The sequence below is a fragment of the Triturus cristatus genome, chromosome 8 (assembly GCF_964204655.1).
Source record: "Triturus cristatus chromosome 8, aTriCri1.1, whole genome shotgun sequence".
Taxonomy (NCBI): domain Eukaryota; kingdom Metazoa; phylum Chordata; class Amphibia; order Caudata; family Salamandridae; genus Triturus; species Triturus cristatus.
In genome coordinates, this window is record NC_140591.1 from 986,395,389 (window position 1) to 986,416,334 (window position 20,946).

The following is a 20,946-nucleotide window of genomic DNA, read 5'->3' on the forward strand; positions in this document are numbered from 1 at the left end:
CAACACATGTCATAGAGCTACTGATCATGCACCTCCCACACCCAAGAAGGCCACAAAACCCACTGCCACCACCCTCAGGACCTCCCCCCGACCACCTACCCCCCCTACTACCACCGAGGCAGCACACAACAGGACAGCGAACCTTCCAAAAACATCATGGTCCCTCAGCCACACAATGTGGCAACCGAACATGTGTGAAGGACGCAAGTCACCCACCAATAATAATGCACACAATACCAAGTCTAGTGGTGATGTGCTGGACAGACCTCACTATGCGGAGCACAAACCTCTCCATGTGTAAATATACTGCTAGTGCTTGTAGTGTTGTGGACAGTGGACGCGACCATGTTACCTCAGGCAGTGGGGAAGATCTCGGTCATGTACCTGTGTTGTCGTCCCCTGTAAGTGTAAGCGCAGTGGGCTGGTTCAACGTACGCCAGCGTAGAAGTGTGAATAAATACTCCAGGGCTCTGTGTGTGGTTCACTTGTGTGAAGGCCAATGCATCTGCCAGAGCGGTGGCCCTCACCCTGCCACGTGGCTACCGCCATGACTGCGAGCCTTCTCTACACAGGCCCCCTGCGAGCACAGAGGCACAGCACCGCAGAGTTATGTCTGTACACACTACTGCCTTTGATTTACACTGCGGACAGCAGAGCTCACAATTCAGATGGAGTAGCGATTGCAGATGACGCAGTCCAGTAGGCAAGACACATTGCTCCCAGTGCGGTCCGACCGGACCACGCATCATCTCAGGCTGCATACACGCTGAGCGCCAGAGGTGCCACTAACTGCACCACAAGTCATCGTCACGTAGCCTTATTAAGGCAGAATTAATTAGACATTGCTACCAGTGTGGCTTGCCCGGACCACGCATCATCACAGGGTATGCACACGCTGAGTGCTTCAGGGGCCACTAACTCAGTGCACCACCCGTCACCGCCACATGGCCATACTGCGACAGAATTCGTTAGACAAAAGTCAATGCTACCAGTGAGGCCCGCCCGGACCACGCATCATCGCAGGCTCCCCACACGCTGAATACTTCTGATGCCACTAACTGTGCAGCTCAACTCAATGCCACATGGCTGTGGGCCCTTGCTGACCACTGCCTCTGGCCTACACTACGGTCAGCACGGCTTACAATTAAAATTGTGTCTTCATTAATTAATTACAGAGTCCTGTAGGCAATTAACGACAACGTCCCTGAAACCTACACAATATCCTTTTAGTATCCTTGCTTCAAGAACTTTTTTTATATCAATGATAGCTTTAGTACAATGACCAAATTCATCTTGCAAGTCCAAAGGAACACTGAATGGCAGTCTACACTGTGGCCAGCAGAACTCACAGTTCGAATTCAGTCTTGATTCATTAATTTCAGAGTCCAGTAAGCAACTAACTATAACGTCCCCGAAACCTACACATTTCGACAATGTATTCCATACATATTTCATCTTTAGTTACCTACACTGCAGTCAGCAGAGCTCACAATTTACATTGAGACATGATTTATTAATTACAGACAGAATTGAGTATATTACCATGGTGCTTACTTAATGCAAACATCTCCGTGACCCTACAGGAGACCGTGAGGAGACCAACATCCTTGTCTGGCTTACAAGCGAGCTCATTAAGTAAACGCGTTAAATTCTTAGACAGGTTTAAATAATGCTCCAAACTGAGCTATGTATGGCAGACGGAGCAGTTTCTAGTGAAGACAAGTGACAATCCATGTGATAAAACAAAGCACAAAATCGAAATGAACAAACAAGACACCTAACCAAGTAATGCTATCACACGCTAACCCCCAGTAGAAACAGAGATTGAAACTAAAAGGAATCGGGGACGCGCTCAAAGCCTATCAGCCACTTCCATTATTCTCGAGCCTGCCGTGAGGGGAACAGCCAGCGTTGGGGGCATTTCCAGGTCCTTACCTGAGTAGAACTTTCTCCGTCGATACTGCCGCCGTGAGGGGAACGGCCTCTGGGAAAAACTTCATCCCCCAGCATCCATAGTGCCCGGCGCCTGCCGTAGACGTCACTAGGCAGCGCCTGGGCTTCACTTAAGGCTCTCACTTGCCCCGCTGCGCGGGACGCGCTCAAAGCCTATCAGCCACTTCCATTATTCTCGAGCCTGCCGTGAAGCGAACGGCCAGCATTGGGGGCATTTCCAGGTCCTTACCTGAGTAGAACTTTCACCGTCGATACTGCCGCCGTGAGGGGAACGGCCTCTGGGGAAAACTTCATCCCCCAGCATCCATAGCGCCCGGCGCCTGCCGTAGACGTCACTAGGCAGCGCCTGGGCTTCACTTAAGGCTCTCACTTGCCCCGCTGCGCGGGACGCGCGCGGGCAGCGCCCCGGCAAGGCCCGGGCCACGGGCAGGCCCGTCCTTGCCCGTCAGTGCTAGGAAGAGGCAGGGCAGGGCCTGTCCGCTAAGCTGTCGGGTGTGGCTGAGGGTTGTGTTTTGTGTTTGTGCTGAGGGTTGTGTTTTGTGTTTTATGATAAGGTGGGCGGTGTAGTAAATGCACCTTTGATGAACTCATATCAGCCAGACCTCAACCTACCCAAGTAACCTAGATCTCGGAGACAACGAAAACAGCAAATCAGGTGTCGCTAGCCATCATCCCCTGGAAACAATAAGGAAACAAATCGCAAAAGGAAGAAGAGAAGGAGCACCAGGCCCGAATGGCATTCCTCCGGCACTTTACAAAGCCAACCCTGACGCCTGGGTGGTTATTTTTCAATCTTTATTCACTGACATCAGGAAACTGGAAAAAATACCAGAACTTTGGAAAGGGTCAATCATAGCACCAATCCATAAAAAAGGGGACAAGGCTGATCCCAATAATTATCGTCTAATAGCTCTGATTGACAATGAGGCAAAATACTTTTCAGGCACAATACTTGAAGAACTAACAAACTGGGCAGAGGCTAGTTCTATTATACCGTGGAATCAGACTGGGTTCCGTAAATCAACAAGCACCACCACCAATATCCTTACAATATCTCTAATAATCGACGCAGCCAAAACCTCCAAGCAACCATTACACCTGTGCTACATTGATTTTAGTGCTGCATTCGACAGCGTGGACAGAGTCAGACTGTGGAGGAAACTGGATCAATGGGGTGCACCAGGTAAACATGCTGAAACCTTTACACACAAATACCTGGGTGCAGGTGAAACTAGGCGATGGTAGTCACATCTCCAAGAAAATTTACACCTCAAAAGGCCTGAAACAGGGTTGTGTGCTAGCACCAACCCTGTTTAATCTATATCTGGCTGATCTGCCAAAAGTACTTAACGCCTGTAACTCTCATTCCCCGCTGTTAGGTGGGACTGTACTGTCCAACCTTATGTACGCAGACGACGTAGTCTTGCTTAGTCACACGCACGTCGGTCTACAGAACCTCCTGACGGTAATGCAGAACTACGCTGTAGAAAATAATCTAAAGATAAACCTGCAAAAAACACGGACGATGACAATCTAAAAAAACAAAATGACACGCCAGAGGAATTGGTTCTTCGGTAATAAAAAAATTGATGCGGCAGACGAATATAGATACTTAGGAGTAATAATCGATAAAGGAGGCCTGTTTAAATCCCAGATGAAGGAGGAAAAAAGAAAGGGCTTGCTAATGGCCATAACTCTGAAAAATCTTGCGCACAAACTTACGGGGCCGCTCCTGACCCCCTTACTAAGGGTAGCCCAGGCGAAACTTCTTCCCACAACTGCATATGGCAGTGAAGCAATGCGGGGCAGAGACGCTAAGCAATTAGACAACCTTCAGGTTCAAGCCTACAAACAAATGTTTTGTCTTCCGAACTACACCTCTCCAGCCCAGGTTAGGTTGGAGTTCGGGCTTTTGCGACAAGATCTTGCCAGACAAGGAGCATACATCATCGTCCCACATGCTCAACAATTTGCTGTGGCAAGAACTGCAAAACAGAGACACGTCCCAAGCAAGAGCTTATCTCCAGGCAGCCCTGGAATACACTAAACTACAGGAACTCTGGGACGCCCAAATTGGATACTACGCTTTTAAAAAACTAGCCTGGAAGGTCATTAAACAAGCGTCACTGATTGAAGACAAGGCAACCTTCTCTAAAAGAGCCCATGCCTGGATGACTCTGAACACATATAAGTCTCTGATCCCACAGTCATATTTCAATCAGGGGTACTCTAAAGCAGCAAAACTGAGCTTTATGAGGTTCAGACTGGGAGTTCTGCCTTGTGCCCAACATTTTCCGCCATGGCAACGGCGGATAGGTCAAGACTCCTGTAGCCTGTGCAAAGCCAAGCAAGGTGACATTTTACACTTAATCTGCCTATGCAAAAATATGGCCCAAGACCGGCAGAAACTCCTAAAAAACGTATTTAACACTATGGGTATCCGAACAAGGAGACAAGCGGTACTAGCATGTTTTAATTCAGAAAATACTCAGTTAAATTGCCGCCTAGCAAAATTTTTAACGATTGCTGAACATAAACGGCTAAAAAACTTGGTAACTGTCCAAAAAAGCATCAACGTTTCACCACACCATGAAGGAGATACTGATCCGTCTTAATCAGACCTTAAGGACTTATTTTCAGCCACAAGAAAGCCTCATTGAACAAACAATGTACGCGTTCGTTCACCCTGCTGCTGTTGTTCAGAAATGCTTTTAAACTTAAATTTTTTTGCACATAATTTACATTCCTCATAATCAAATTGCAAACGTGTATGTTTTAACATTAAGTTATTAGCACGATGGCACTTCAGAACTAATTTCAGGTAACAGCCTAAATTCACTGATATATCGACTATTCGTACAAGGAAACGGCTTAAAACTTAATGATAAAGCACTTGTTTTATAATACTTTTTAACTGATTTTATTGGTACTATGCACTGTTAATAAATGTTATATTGTTATGGTTTTTATTAACTAAACAATAACATTTATTCTGATTCTGACCTTTGATGAACTCATTTATTACTTTTTATCGTAGTAATTGTTTGTTGTTCATCAATAAGGTTGTTGAGTTGGCATTTGGGGAAGGTGGGCTGCTTTTGTGTGGGGTGGGTTTTGGATTTGTTATAACATGACTAAGAGGAGGGTTGTCGATAAGGTGGTGGGGACACTAGATGATTATTTAATCAGGGCTGAGTCGGCATTGAATCTTGAGATCCAAGCTGTGGAACGTAGACTCTCTTTAGATCCCACTTCTTCATTACCCTGTGCCCAGATACAGGAAGACCCACTCCTTTCTAGTAATCCTTGTACAGTTGTTAGCACTACTACCCCCCCCCATGCTTATTTCTCCTGTTTCGGGGATGTTGGATACACCACAGGGTTGTGATAGTATCCTGAGCTCTCCCGGGGTTACAACAAGAGGGAGGTTGGCCCATAAAGGGAAAAAGAAAGAGGTTTTTAGCAAAAATAGGAGAGGCCAAGGTATTAGTAAGCAATCTGTCGTGATGCTCCAACCCGAGCCTAGTGGGACATCCGCAAAAGGGAAGAGTCTTGATTTTAAGACCAATTCTTTGACTCAGGCTACGATCCAGCCCCTTTTGGATTCCTTAATTGTTAGTCTTAAGGACCATTTAGCTGGCCTTTTAGAACCTGTCCTACATAGATTGGATTTAGTGGCCGGAAGGTTGGATACGTTAGAAGCTAGACTTATTGGTGACAAGTTTTCTGCCACAGGGCCTCCCTTACAGTCAAATGGGGTGATGTCCGTCAGTCTGACCAATGAGGTCTGTAATGTTAGACCGTCTAAGCCTGAGGGGGTCTCGCCAGTTATCCCTCCTATAGGGGAAGCGAAGGGTCATAACCCTGGTTTGCAAGTGGTTACAGCTAGGGGTACCAATTATCGCGACGAGCAAAGTCGCCCCCTTATGGGTAATAGGGCTGGTAATGAGGAGGTGGGAGCTGGGGTTCTTAATACTCTTCCCAATTTACACCTCCCACCCCAAGCCACCCCCTACTCCATAGTCTTGGCTAATGTCCCACCTCTTTTAGACGGGACTTATGAACACTGGTCAAACCTTAAGAACAAATCCCTGCATTATTTGGGTACCAAAGTAGGGAATAGCAAGGCCTTGTTCGATGATTTTAAAATGGTTAGGCGTATTAACTGGATTGGCCAGTCTTACAAGACCCTACCAGGTGACTGTGTGGTGTTGAGCTTTAGGTCCCCGTCACTGGTCGAATACATATTAGATGTTGCCTCCCACCAACCTTCAGCATCTAACACAATAAAAATTCTCCCACTAGGCTTTTTTTATAAGCCTCAATCTATGGGGGATAGTCGTGTTTTCTCGAGTTTTCCAGCAAGGTCTTTCCAGCCCATTTTGACCTCTAATTGCTTTGATATTCTTTCAACACTGGAGGATAATGATTGACGTAGGGCGAGTTCTGCTTGTCCTCTACCGATAGAACCTGGGGTCTTGGCTCCCTCATGTCATCTGAGCCCGGATACTGCCATGTTATCGCTTCCTAGAGTTATTTCTTGCATGCCTAACCCCTCTGTTTCTATACAGCCCTCTTTTGTTAGTTTGGATGACCCCTTGGTTGTGCCAGGTCAGGTGGTGGAAACCGGCCCTGTAAGCCCGCCCTTGAAGTTTGGTTCATGGAATATTGCAGGCTTGGGATCCAGGCTAGACATTCCCGATTGGGCCACTTTTATTGACGATTTTGAGATATGGACGTTTCAAGAGACCTGGGCAACGGTCCCCCTCTTTCGTATAGGTTTCTTGAACTTTTTTAAACCTGCTGTTAAGGGCCATAGGGGTAGACCGATGGGCGGTCTAACCACGTGGGTTCGTCAATGTGAGGGTGTCTCTGTGGTAGAGGTCGCAATCGATAGTCCAGACATTCTGATTATTAGGGTTCAATCTCTTAATGGCCTTAATCTCCTTATTATAAACATTTATGTGAGGGGCCTCCCGGGTGGCAAATGTTCACCCACCGGTCTCCTTTTGGAGAACTTTTTAGGGTTCGAATTGAAGTCCACTAATAAGATAGTGGCTGGAGACTTCAATGTTTGTTTCGAGCCCCTGGGTGTTGACAGCGGGGACCTTACAGAGGTTGAAGACTCTCTCTGGGGTGTTCCCCAGCTGGAGTTGGATCCTGTAAGGAAATGGACACAAGCGGCCCTGTTCATGAAGGGTTTATGTTTAAATCAGGGAATGAGAGCCGTTAATGAGTGAACTAAATCTGATAGGTCAGGGAGGATGACCTTTGACAATGGTAGAACTGGGAGTCGAATTGACTATATTTTAGTCAGTTTGGAGTTGTGGTCGCTTATTGATGACATGGTGGTAGCAAGCAGAGTTGAGAGTGACCATAACCCACTTGTCCTCTGTATCAATTATAATAGCTTTACTGGCCCTCTTACTATTCTTGATGCCCGTGCCTCTGTGGATGTTATTCTCACAAACGATCAAAGAAGGGTGAAATGGCCGAAAATTGCCACTTGTGAGGCTTCTCGGATGGCTATCAGGAATCTGGTCAGTAATACCATGGTAACTCTCAACCGGTTGAAGTCCCAAGACTTGATTAAGGATAACATACGGGAAATTCACAATGTGCTCTTTACCGAACTTAAATCATTTTTTGTTAGAACTTCATCCCCTATCGGTAAAGGCAAAGAGTTGAGAACTTGTACATGGTTTAACAAGGACTGCATACTGGCCCAAAGTGCCCTGATACAGGCCATTAAATCTAGTTCACCTACCACCATTCAAAAACGTAGGGCTGCATACAAATCTGCCCAACTAAAGGCTAAGCAAAACTGGGATGAGGACCGCTGGAGGGAGCTGTATCAGGCTTGTCACGACCGTAATATGGTCCAATTTTGGCATCTTCTTAAATGGGGCAACTGCCCCTCGGATATTCGGCCTACTACCTATGTTGAGCCACAGCAGTGGGTTGCGTATTTCGAGGAGCAGTTTATGGTTAGCGATAGGGTGGTTTTTAATATTCCTCTATTTGATACTGAAACCCCCTTGGAATTCTCCCCCTGTGAGGTCAAGTCTGTTTTAAAAAGTATTAGGAGTCACAAAGCCCCGGGTCCCGACTGTATTCCTGCTGATTTATTCATCCAAGAGCAAGATGTATGGGTCCCGTACTTGACTATGCTAGTAAATGGCCTTGCGGGTGGTGCTGCTGTCCCTGACTCGTGGATTGGGGCAGAGATACTGCCGATCTATAAGAAAGGCGATCGCTCTGCCCCGGCCAATTATCGACCGATTAGTCTTATTGACGCAGTACAAACATTTTTAGCCTGCCTTGTACTGGGACGTATACAAAACTGGATGATCGATTCTAATGTGCTGACCCCTCTCCAGGCGGGGTTTCGTTCACATATTCGGACCCTGGATCAAGCTTTTACTGGAAGGAGGTTTTTTTGGGGGGGCGGTAAGCTCTATGCGGCCTTTGTGGAACTACGGTCCGCGTTTGACCTCGTGCCGAGGGTCAAGTTATGGGAAGCACTTCTGGAGATGGGCATGCCCAAAGAATTGGTGTCTTTCCTGGTTACTACGACAATACGTATGCCCGTGTTCGTTGGGGCAAACCAGGGGAGGTGACGGACAGATTTAAAGTATCCAAAGGTGTTCGCCAAGGGTGTGTGCTTGCCCCCACCCTGTTTTCACTATTTATTAACAGGGTTATAAGCTATTTTTCCAACCACCCAACTGATGCACCCTCCTTGGCTGGAATGAAGATTCCCCTACTCATGTTCGCAGACGATGCTCTTCTGATTTCAAAGACAAGACAGGGCTTGCAACTAGCCCTGTCTCGTTTTGAGTTATTTTGTCGCGAACATGAGTTGGAAATAAACGTTGGGAAGACAAAGTTTATGGTTTTTCGAGGCCCTAGGCGCATTAATGCGCGGGTATGTTTGGGTGGCGTTAGTTTGGATCAAACGGCTGTGTTTACTTATTTAGGGGATACCTTTAGTGAGACCTGTAGCTGGTCACACCAGCTGGACCTCCTCGCTCTTAAACACGCCCAATTAGGTGGAGCTCTGTTGAAAGAGCATAATCATTCATTAACAAAACCAATAGCTCCCCTAATGAAGATTTATGGCTCCAAGATTCTTCCTGCCATTTTATATAGTGCCAAAATTTGGGGCTTTAGTAATTTGTCCAAACTGATGACTGCCCAGAACAAATTTCTCCGGTCAGCAATAGGGCTTCCCCAGTCAACACCGCGCATTCCATTATTATATGACTTGGGAATTCAGCCTCTAGAGGATATGGCAGGGTATAGACCCCTGGCGTTTTGGCGGCGCTTGTGGACCACACCCGAATTATCTATTTATGCTAAAGCCCTCTTGGAAGTTAAAGGGCTCGAGGGTTCACACAGGATATCATGGTTGTCTGGTGTTAAAACCCTGCTGACTGATCTTGGGATGGGTGACCTTTGGGCCAACCCAGACACTGCTGTTTTCCCGACAAAAATTGTTCTAAGGGACGCCTATTGGTGTATGATTAAGAACAGGAGATTTGTCTCCCTTTCGGGTAGCTCCGTGACAGCTACATTTTTTGCTCTTAAGGACGAGTCTGTTTACGAAGGTTATTGGGACACCATTATGAAACATCTTGATCGTAAACTGTATCATCAGTTTAGAGCGGGCGCCCTACCACTGCGAGGGCTCACTAAAAGCTGGAGCCCTCTTGGTAGTGATAAGTGCCCCTTTTGTGTGGATATGATCGAATCTATGGATCATTTTCTTTTTTGTTGTCCAACTTACCTTCTTCCTCGCCGTATATGGCTTCGTCCCGTATGCAGATTGATGGGCACCCGTTCTGCACAGGTTGCCAGTAGAATTTTGAAAACGGACACATCTAAACCTGTTGTAATAGGTGTTGTCAAATTGATTAGCTGGGCGTGGATTCTTAGGTTACGGAAACTCAATCCTTGATATGTGTCCCACATGGTTTTAGTCGATTTTAATTAGTGTTATCACTATGGTTTTTAGGTTAGATTGGTGTGTGTTTTATTAATTCTTACTATGTTTAGTCATTATGTCTTAATAATTTGACTACTATGAAATATCCTACATGATCTTAATATTTTTATCTTGTATAGTTATATGATATTGTACTTTATATGAATCTTTTTTAAATATGTATAGTATGTCTTTTATGATGTTAATCGAATAAAGACTTTTTGACTGACTGACTGACTGACAGAATTGTACTCTATGTCCTCAGATTTTGTCAAGAGGAAGTGACAAAAAGCATTCCTTGATGTCTGTGCTGACTACTGCCTTCCATCTACATTGCAGACTGCAGGGCTCACAATTCAGATCGAGTTGCGATTGCAGATGATGCAGTCCAGTAGGCAACAGACAGTGCTACCAGTGCGGCCCTCCCGGACCGCACATCATCGCTAGCTGTGCACCCGCGGAATGCTTCTGATGCCCCTTACCTCAGTGTACCACAAGTCATGAACCCTTTACAATAGAATCTTTTGTGTATTATTTCACATCTGGTGCCCCTAAGTTAGTGCAGCACAATTCATGGACCGTTTATGATTGAATCTCTGTGTGTGATCCGATGATTACTGTTGTACTTGTTGCCAGCACCAACCATTCCCCGAGGGCTGGCTTACACTCACCCCAAACGCATCCAGCACCAACGTCACTGGACATGTGATGCAGGTACTAAAAGGGGCTGAGTGCACGTGCCCATACCCAGTTCCAATATCTATCTAACTGTGTCTGTGTGTTCATTATGTATGCATGATGCTGCCCCTGGGCCCTACCACATTGCATTCTGCTGTGGACAGCGCTCACAACCCAGTTACCTCTGGCAGTGGGGAAAACTTTGGTCATGTAACTTTGTCTCGGTCATTGCATAAGTAGTAGTACATAGGTAGAAACTGGATCATAAGAGTACGGCAAGGAGAGTGTATAGTGAATTTATAAGTGCTTCGGAATTGGCGGAGTGATTGGATAAGTACATATGTTAACGGAGCCTAACGCCCGAGCACGAGCTTGGCTCTAATTGGCTGCCCTCCATGTGCCAAAAATGGAAATTTGTTCTTTCCATGGCCCTGTATTGCTACAGCTGCAACACTCCACTGAATGTGCAATAAACATTAATATCCACACAGATATGTCATGTGCACGATCTTTCATGTGTGGAAATACGGATGAATGTAGGGTCAGTGATTTCTCCTACCTTCCATGTTGGCCATGTTTTAGGACTTGGTTCACTGGGTGACACATTGGCGCTTGCGGCCCCGGGGGCGGCAGCACTACAATAGGGACACCCGAATCAGTGGATTCCTCATACAACCCTGGACGAAACCATGCCCAGAGCTCTGGAGTCATTGTTCACAGCCTCACGCAGGACTGGCAGACGCCAGGCCATCCCAATCTGCTTACGCATACTGGAAGGGACAACAGCGCTACATAGCCCAGATTTTCATTGTAGTGATCTGCTCTCAGGTCTAGATGTCAGTTCGCCACAACCACTCCCTGACGGCTGGTTTACACCCACACCACACCCATCAAGCACAGGCGGCGTCACAGAACACGTGACCCTGCCATTAAAAAGTACCAGGCGCACGTGCTCCACGCCATTTCCATTTCAGACTTGGTGCACCGGATGCACTGCGGCCGGCATAGGCACACCACCACGGGACGGTGACTTTTGGTGCACAGAGGTAGGGGCACTGTGATTTCCTGTCCCAGTGGTCCGGACAGGTCAGGTTTTGTGTGCCCTGCTGGACCGCAGTGTAGACCTGAGCCATCGACCAGTGGGAGCCTACCGTCACGTTGCATGGCCTCACTGGTCATAGAGTTAGTGGCACCGCAAGGGCTGAGTGGGTGTGCAACCTGCAATGATGGCGGGTGCACTGGTATGTCCTCTGCCTTGGTAAAATCAAGACACAGCACCAAATGTGAGACCAGGTGGCCTCCGGAGCGGGGATGCATGATGTGGAGGGTGCCCTGTCCGCGGAAAGGTGAGCAGTGAGGCATGGGTGCGCAGGGGCAGGCAGGCATCTCTGGGCGGAGGGCATGGATGGGGTGCAGCAGCCTGGGTGCGCAAAGGCGGGACAGCCATTTAGGCATGCGCAGTCGGATGTAATCTGAAACTATGTTTCAGATGAGTGAGCTTGAGGGCTCCACTATGTCCTGGCACGTGGTTGGAGACACACTGGTGGTGGAAAGGTGAGCTGTGAGGGTTTTGGCCACAGTGTGGGCACTCACTGTCCCTCTCTCTCTCTCTTCCTTTCTCTCCTCACACTCTTTATCTCTCTTCCTCTCTTACACTGCTTCTCTCTTTCTCACTCTCTTCCTCTCTCTCACTCTTTCTCTCTCTCTTTCTCTCTCTCACTCTTCCTATGTTTCTCTCTTCCTCTTTCTCACACTGTTTCTCTCTTTCTCTCTTCCTCTCTCTCACTGTTTCTCTCTCTCTTCCTCTCTCTCTTTCTCTCTTTCTCTCTGTCTTCCTCTCACAATTTCTTTCTTTCTCTCTCTTCCTCTCTCTCACTCTTTCTCTCTCTATCTCTCTTTTTTGATGGACGCATGCCGCACAATCTTATCTTGCTTTTTGTCTAGCAGGCCTGCGCTGATGCGTGGCCATCCTGCAATCAATACGCAACCTGAATTGTGAGCGCGGCTTGACCGTGTGTACGCAATGGCTGAGGAGGTTGCTACTGCACGTGGTGGACCCTCTTACACAAACGCCGGTGACTAATGAACACACAATTGGCCCACTATATCGAAGACAATAACCTCCTGGACGAGACTCAATTTGGTTTCAGGAAAGGCCATGGCACAGAAACAGCCCTCATTAAAGCAGCAGATGAAATTAGATCTATCTTAGACCAAGGGGGCACGGCAGTGCTAGTATTGCTGGATTTGTCAGCAGCCTTTGACACGGTCAATCATTCCACTCTGATCGACCGTGTCTCGAACATTGGCATCAAATAGAAGGCCAAAAAACTACTGACTTCATTTCTCTCGAACCGGAGACAACTAGTGAGTCTCTGCGACTACAAGTCCTCCCCTTTTACTCTCCCGTGTGGTGTGCCACAAGGCTCATCCCTGAGTCTGACACTCTTTAATATCTATGTGTCAGACCTGGCCAGGGTCATCAAATCCCACGGGATGAGTCTTACCTCTTACGCCGACGACACTCAATTGCTGCTAGATTCCAAACTGGCATGATCGCAAGCAGCACCAGGATGACCAAAAATTGCCTAAAGTTACATTCCGACAAAACCGAGGTTTTGTCGGAACCTCCATCCTGTCTGGCAAGCTCCATCCTGTCTGGTCCCCCATCTGGTGGCCCATCGAACTGGGCCCACCACCTCCCCCGGTGTAAAAAGTCAGAAACCTAGGCAATATATTGGATGACAAACTGACTTTTCCCTCACACGTTAACGCTGCCGTCTCATCATCCTTTTTATACTCTAAGGATGATTAAAAAACGTTTACCCTTCCTCCCTCCCAACGCTGGGAAAACCCTCATTAACACACTAGTCATGTCTAAAATCGACTATTGCAATGACCTCCTAATTAAAACCCAGAAAAAGGTCACCAACAGACTCCAAATGGTGCAAAACTCAGCCGCAAGACTGATAACAGGCACCCCTAAGTACTGCCCCATCTCATCAGTAGTAGGAAACCTTCACTGGTTACCAATAATAAGCCGTATTAAGTTCAAGGCCCTTTGTATTGCCTTTAAGGCCATCCATAAAACCAGACCGGACTTTCTGAGGAAAGCCTTGTGCGGATACACCCCCAGCAAAACCCTCCGCTCCTCAACTGCCAACCTCTTGCACATCCCCCGTACAAGGAAAGTAGCCTGGGGTGACAGAAGATTCACAGTCGCCACTGCCAAACTGTGGAACACCCTTCCCTAGCATATCAAAGCATGCCCAACCCTACTCGCCTTCAGGAAACAGATCAAGACTTGGCTTTTCAATCAATAGGCACCTCATCTCTTGCTCCAACCTCTACTCAGTTCGCAGCGCCGAGACACCCCAGGGTATTTGCGCGCTCTACAAATCGCTAAAATAAAATAAATAAAATAAAGGTGAGCAGAGAGGCTTGTTTCCGCAGCAGCGGGCAGTCTCCTCTGGGTGGTGGGAGTGGATAGTGTGCAGCAGCCTGGGTGCACAAGGGCAGGCAGACACCTCCGAGCAGTGGGAGTGGATGGGGTACAGCATCCTGGGTGCACAGGAGCGGGCAGACACCTCTAGGCAGTGTGAGTGGATGGGGTTCAGCAGTCTGGGTGTGCAGGAACGCGCAGTCACCTCCGGGCACTGGGAGTGGATGGGGTGCAGCAGCCTGGGTGCACAGCAGCGGGCAGACACCTCTGGGCAGTGGGAGTGGATGGGGTACAGCAGCCTGGGTGGGCAGAGGTGGGCAGACACCTCTGGGGGGCAGGAGTCGATGGGGTGAAGCAGCGTGAGTGCGCAGGGCGGACAGACACTGCTGGGAGACGGGAGTCAATGGGGTGCAGCAGCCTGGTTGCGCAGGGGCAAAACAGAGAATTATGAGTGTGCAGTTGTATGTACTCTGCCATTACTGATTCTATACTATGTTTCAGATGACTAAACTTGAGGGCTGCACTATGTCCCGGCACGTGGTTGGAGACACACCGGTGGCAGAAAGGTGAGCTGTGAGGATTTTCTCCAGTGTCAACACTCACTCTCCCTCACCATCTCTTGCTTTCTGTCACTCACACTCTTTCACACTCTCCCTCTCCATCTCTTCCTTTCTCTCTCTCACATTCTTTCTCTCTTTCTTTGTCTCTTCCTCTCTCTCTCATTCTTTCTTTCTCTCTCTCTTCCTCTCTCTCATCCTGTTTCTCTCTTTCTCTCTCTCTTCCTTGTATCTCACTCTTTCTCTCTTTCTCTCTCTCTTCCTCTCTCTCTCACTCTTCCTTTCTTTCTCTCTCTCTTCCGCTCTCTCACTCTTCCGCTCTCTCACTCTTTTTCTCTCTCTCCTTTGATGGACGCATGAAGCACAATCTTATCTTTCTTTTTGTCTTGCAGGCTGTGATTCAGAAATTGTCGAGGGATGACACGCCATGCCTATACCTACTTTTATTTTGTTGTTTTGTTTAAGTAAAATGTTTTATATGTAAATCCATAGATGACTGAGATTCTTATTTGTCCAACCTCACATGCCTGCTCTTAATTCTAATTGTGCGACATCACCCAATTTGTTACGTTCCAGATTTCCTAAGGTTGCTTTCACATTTGTTTGTGGGGGGTGCCGGTGAGGGGGGATGGCGGACAAAGGGCTGGTGGCAGGGGGTGTCAGAGCAGTGTTGGATGTCCGGGCTGCATGATCGTTGGCTCCATTGCATCTGTTGTCATTCAGGTGTGGCTCTGGGCTGGGCTCCCTTTTCATGTTGCAGGTTGTAGTCCGACTTTACACCAGCTCAGAGCAGGTGTAAGCTTCCTACTACTAACACACCTTATTGCCTGTTTTGTACTCTCTTCGACGATCTTGCTGGTGGTTGAGAAACTTGCGAAGTAATGTGTTCGCTGCTTTTTGCACGGGTACACCTACTCTACATCTCATTCGCAATATTTGCCAGGGTCATCTGTTACGATGCTTTTTGAGGTTGCTATCACTGGTAAACTGGTGATATGGGCTGTTTGCTCCAGCTTGTGAATGGTGCATTAAATTTATCACCATTTTGGTTGTGATAATGTGTCCTTCAGAATATACTCCTCGGTGTTTTCAAGACTTAAGAAGTACTCGAGTGTCGCGCTGAGAGCCGCGCAAAAGTTAAACGAAAAGATGGCCGTGTCGGCCCCCCTCCCATGGCCAATTCCGTCCCGAGAACCCCTCCCCCCGGGGCCTGGCCTCACCATTGGGGACCATGGGGGGAGCCCCAATGCCCCACGGTCCTGCCCCCTCCCCGCGTCCTGCGGGAGTCGACATTGATTTTCTACAGGGGGAGCTGCTGACATGCAGCTCCCCGTGTGGAAAAGCATGCAGCTTTGGATTTTGGAAGCGAGAGCAGGTTTCCCTGCTCTCGCTTCCAAAATCTAAAGCAATTTTGCTATCACAGGGCAGGAGCCACGCAGCTCCCGCCCTGTTATAGCAAACAGCAGTGTCCTGGGGGTGGGCACCCCAGGACACTGCAGGAGCCGGCCCTGGGGGGTGGCTATCCCCAGGGCCATCACGGGCTCCAGGAGGAGGTCCATGCGCCCCCCCTCCCAACATGAGTGAAACCCCGGGGAGGTGGTGGTCCCCGAGGCTGCGGGGCCCCCAGCAGTCCTCCGCTAATATTTTTTCAGAAATGCCCCCGGGAACCCTCTCTTCATTGTTTTTTAAACAATTTTGGCGGAATTCGCAACCCCAGCACGTATTGAGCCAAATTGTTTTTTTTTAATGCTTTTTTTTTGCCCTGGGGTCTTTCTGGGACCCCTGAGCAGGCCTAGGGGGTCAGGGTGTTTCTACCCTGCCCCCTTCTCTTGTTTTATATCTTTGTTTCTCTGTTTTCTGGTGACTCATTTCTACCAAGTCACAAGATGGCTGCCAACACTTCCTGGTTTGGAGTGTTGACAGCCAATTAGAATTAAGCTTGTGGTCGTGGCATCCCATTAGAATGAAGCTCGTGGTCGGGAGGGTTTGCGACTCCACCGTTGACCTAGATATCGAAACTTTTATATTTTTATTTCTCAGCAACTACTGAACGGATTTACACCATTTAAAAACAAAAGGTCGCTTTCTGAACCAAGCACTACCCTTTTGCCAAATTTGGAGTAATTCCGTTCAGCAGTTCGGGCTGTAGCCCGTCTCAAAATTTCCTATGGAAATTAACATGGAGAAAATGCGTTTTGGGACCCCCCTTTTCCTCAGCTCCTGCTTGACGAAGCACCCCCAAACTTCCAGGGTATGAGCTGACCTGGATAGACTTTTTTTGGGGAGAATTTCGCGAAGATTCGTCAAACGACGCCAAAGTTATTAGCAAATCAAAAAATGCTTTTCCTATGGAAACTAGGTTCTAACTATAACTACCTACTGGCGACCACCAGTAGGTAATATATATATATATATTCACTGAAAAAACCATAGGTTTCACACATGTTATAGTTAGCTGGACATTTTACTGATAAAAAAGCAATGAAATTCCCCCGTTATAGTTACTGTAGGCAACTATAACTCACGCGACCGTAATCCTCTGCTGATGCTAATACTGTATTTAGACACTTATTTGCCCATGTCTTCTTCCATTAAATTTTAGCTATACATATATTACAAATATTTTTTTTTCATAAAGACACATATGTCATCAGCAGAGGATTACGGTCACGTGAGTTATAGTTGCCTACAGTAACTATAACGGGGGAATTTCATTGGTTTTTTATCATTAAAATGTCCAGCTAACTATAACATGTGTGAAACCTATGGTTTTTTCAGTGAATTTGCAAGGTTTTTTAAATGCTAATTCCTAACTATAACGTGTGTGAAACCTATGTTTTTTTCAGTGAATTTGTACGTTTTTTAAAATGCTAAGTTACTTTACGCCATTTGTGGCGTGCGCGCCCACTTAACGCAGTTCGTTCCGTGCGCGCACGGTGCGCTTCGCGCACCGTGCACGCACAGTGAGCACGCGGTGCGCTTTGCGCACCGCGTGCCCACGTTACGCTAGATGGGCCATGAACGCACGATGCGCTTCGCGCACCGTGCGCACATGGAGGACATATGATGAGCATCGTTGTGACAGGTAAAATATATGTTTTGTTCACCTGTAATAAGCCATGCCCAAATGGTGCCCTTCGGGCACCATTTGCACACGGGGTGGTGAGAATGTGGATTTTTTTTTTTTTTAAATTATTTATTACCGTACGCGTACGGTAAGCGTAATCGGCAAAATTTTCGAAAAAATTAAAATTCCCTTTTTTCACTTGGGGGAGCGTTGGGGACTCCATCGACATGGCTAGGTGCTTGGGAGCTGTCTAAACAGCCCCTTTACATGGTTTTGCACTTTGTTTTTCAACCCCCTGTCAGAGTGCAAGAGAGAAAATGGCGGCCGCCGCTTCCTGGTTTCGACCGATTCGAATGTTTACTAAGATCTAACGGCCAATCAGAATCGCGCTCGCGCACGTCACCGTACGCGTACGGTAAGCGCACCGTAAGCGCACCGTAAGCTGGCTCAGATATATATATTGATTTAAAGGCTATTTTCTCAGAATCTACTGAACAGATTTACACCAAACCTACAAAAGGCACTTCCTTGACCTGAGGACTACCTCTCTGCCAAATTTCATTAAATTCTGTTCAGCCGTTCGGGCTGTAGCTCTGTCTAAAGGTCCTATGGAAAAATGCATGGGAAAAACGCGTTTTGGGGCCCCCCTTTTATCTCAGCCCCCGCTTGACGAATCCCCCCGAGACTTTCAGGGTAGGAGCGGAGCGTAGCGCCCCACCTATTTTGAAAAATTCGCGAGGATTCGTCGACCGGCGCCAAAGTTATTCAAAATAGAATGTTGCGGATTTCCTATGGAAACAGGGTCCTAACTATAACTATCTACTGGCGACCGCCAGTAGATAATATATATATATATATATATATATATATATATATATATATATATATATACATATATATATATATGAATGAAAAGAATGAAAAGAAGCAGAGAACTCTGGGTATTTCTCAAGTTTGTGTGGAGAGCAGTTCCTGTATAGAGCACCCTGATCATCAGCGACACTCTAAATTTGCTCACCTCAAATGTCTGCTTTTCTATCAAAGTCTTTAAGCGTAGGATTAGCTTACAGACTTTGATAGAAAAGCAGACATTTGAGGTGAGAAAATTTAGAGTGTCGCTGGTGTTGAGGGGGTTTTATACAGGAGCTGCTCTCCATCTAAACCTGAAAACAACCAGAATCCTCTGCTTCTTTTTTGCATAATTTATGCGTCACTTTAACCCTGAAAGGGTATTGCTTTGATATTATATATAAAATATCCCGTCCCGTTTGCTTATGTACAAACAGGCGCTGACACCGTGGATATTAAACACCCAGTTTATTGTCCAAATCGACCTTGATTCATTTTGGCGGTCATACCACCTTGTTCACATAATGGGCGCCAGTGTCTCAGGTCTACATATGCATTCCCACTTAGAGCGATTGTCATGACAACTGAGTAAACACATAGACATAGAAGAATCAGGTTATACGTGATGGACATAAAAATGTGAAAGTGAATCGTAATAATACTGAAATAAAATAGAGACTTATACTCAGTCTCAAATTGGTGAAAATTAATATCTGCTGCTGGCAACTTTCCATAGTGGTACTGGGCAAGTTTAAACACAAGAATATAGGTCATAGGAGGAGCCTAGCGCTTGACCAAGATGGCCGCGTGAGCTCTGAGCTCCCGAGACCCTCGCGCCCTCCATCGACTATCCTGTCTCTAATCCTGTCGGTATGCATGGCATCGTGTGGATGACCTGTCAGGGAGGCGATTGATGCTACCCGCGGTCGGATCGCCCACCGGGAACCGGACTTATGCCTGGCGGAAGATAGCGGCCTATCTCCGAGGGATGCCAGGGGCTAGAGTTGGCAGGATGCCCGACTTCTAGTTGAACAACAACGGCCAGGCGAGGTGTGAACTGTCGGACGGAGATCCCCGTCCTTTCACTTTCGCTTTCTCTCCCTTTGTCAGCCCTGCCCCTGGAGAGCTCTTGGTGGCTTTATTACCCTATGGACGCTCTGCAGGCTACTCTGGTGGCCCACTGCAGAACTGATCACTCCTGATTCATTTCATTGAAAGGGACCCGTCTTATCTGAACCGACCTGCTTGGTATCAACCATGTCGGGCAAAGCAGAGGTGGATCGGCTGAAGGCTAAGTCTACCAGGCGGGGAGCCTATACCCAAGTCAATAGTATGGACCGCTATGCTCTGCAGAAGGGATCACCGAGTGGGTCGGGCCAGTCGCCGGATACCCAGAAGGCGGCCTCGCCTTTGGCCCCGGAGCTCTCACTACAGGATGTCATGGGCGCGCTCGAAGGGATGCAGACTTCGATTGGGAGACAGTTTGATGCCCTGGCGCATAAGGTGGATGCCATCTTGGTGGATGTTAACCTGATTCGTGCGGACTTGGGCAAAACGAATGAACGGGTTAGGACCCTGGACCTCAAGACCACGGGCCTCACCGATGATGTCACGGAACTGCAGATCGAGGTTCGTAAGCTGAGGACCGAGAGTGATCTCGCCGCCCGCCGGCTGGAGGACTTTGAGAGCCGGGCCAGGCGCAACAACGTGCGCGTCATCAGGGTCCCGGAGTCCTCGGATGAGGCTTCGGTTGACCTGCTTGTCGAGGACTTGGTGCTTAATCATCTGCAGCCTAAGGGTCTTGGAAAGTTCTTTGCGGTTGAAAGGGCCCATAGAGTGCCGGGTGGGAGGCCCAAGGTGGGTGCCCCACCGAGGCCGATCGTCGCTCGGCTCTTTCATTTTCGAGATCGGGACGCTATCCTGCAAGCATCGAGGGTGACGGGCCCGGTCCCCTTCCAGAACGCGTCGGTGAATTTCTATCCGGACTTCACCCAGCAGGTGCAGAGGCAGAGACAGGGCTTTCTGGGGGTGAAGAGGCGGCTCCGGGAGAGGGATCTGAAGTATGCCATGCTCTTCCCTGCCAGACTACGTGTGGTGCACGAAGATCGGACATTCTTCTTTGACTCTCCTGTTATGGCCGATGAATGGCTGGACGCTTTGCCCCGGCGACGGACGGGGGAGGACATTGCCGAGGATGGGGACAGTGGCCGGGATGGGCAGGGCTGATTTTTCGGAGCCGGTCTGACTCGATTTGGCTATATTTGAAGACTTGAATAGAGTGCAGTCAATGCGGAGGGCTGCGGGAGGACGAGGGGTGCTCTTTTCCTCCCTTAGGGTACTTTTTGTAGATTTTTTGGGTTTTGTAGGGCGACAGGCACACTGCAAGTTGGGGGGGCTTTGTAAGCTGCAGCAG

At 47.9% G+C, this 20,946-nt stretch overlaps 1 protein-coding gene across 5 annotated transcripts in view; it reads left to right on the plus strand.

Moving 5' to 3' along the window:
• Positions 1-20,946, plus strand: part of TLR7 (toll like receptor 7) — a 201,071-nt gene that overhangs the window by 170,075 nt on the left and 10,050 nt on the right. For 2 of the 5 annotated variants that reach the window (XR_014967828.1, XR_014967829.1), the window contains 2 exons: positions 14,562-14,626; positions 15,010-15,137. The exons of 1 other annotated variant lie outside the window; for it this stretch is intronic. The gene's annotated coding sequence lies outside the window, so the exon portion shown is untranslated. Of the gene's footprint in view, positions 1-14,561; positions 14,627-15,009; positions 15,138-20,946 lie in introns of those variants that run through there. 2 more of the 5 variants (XM_085622537.1, XM_085622538.1) reach the window with 1 other exon arrangement.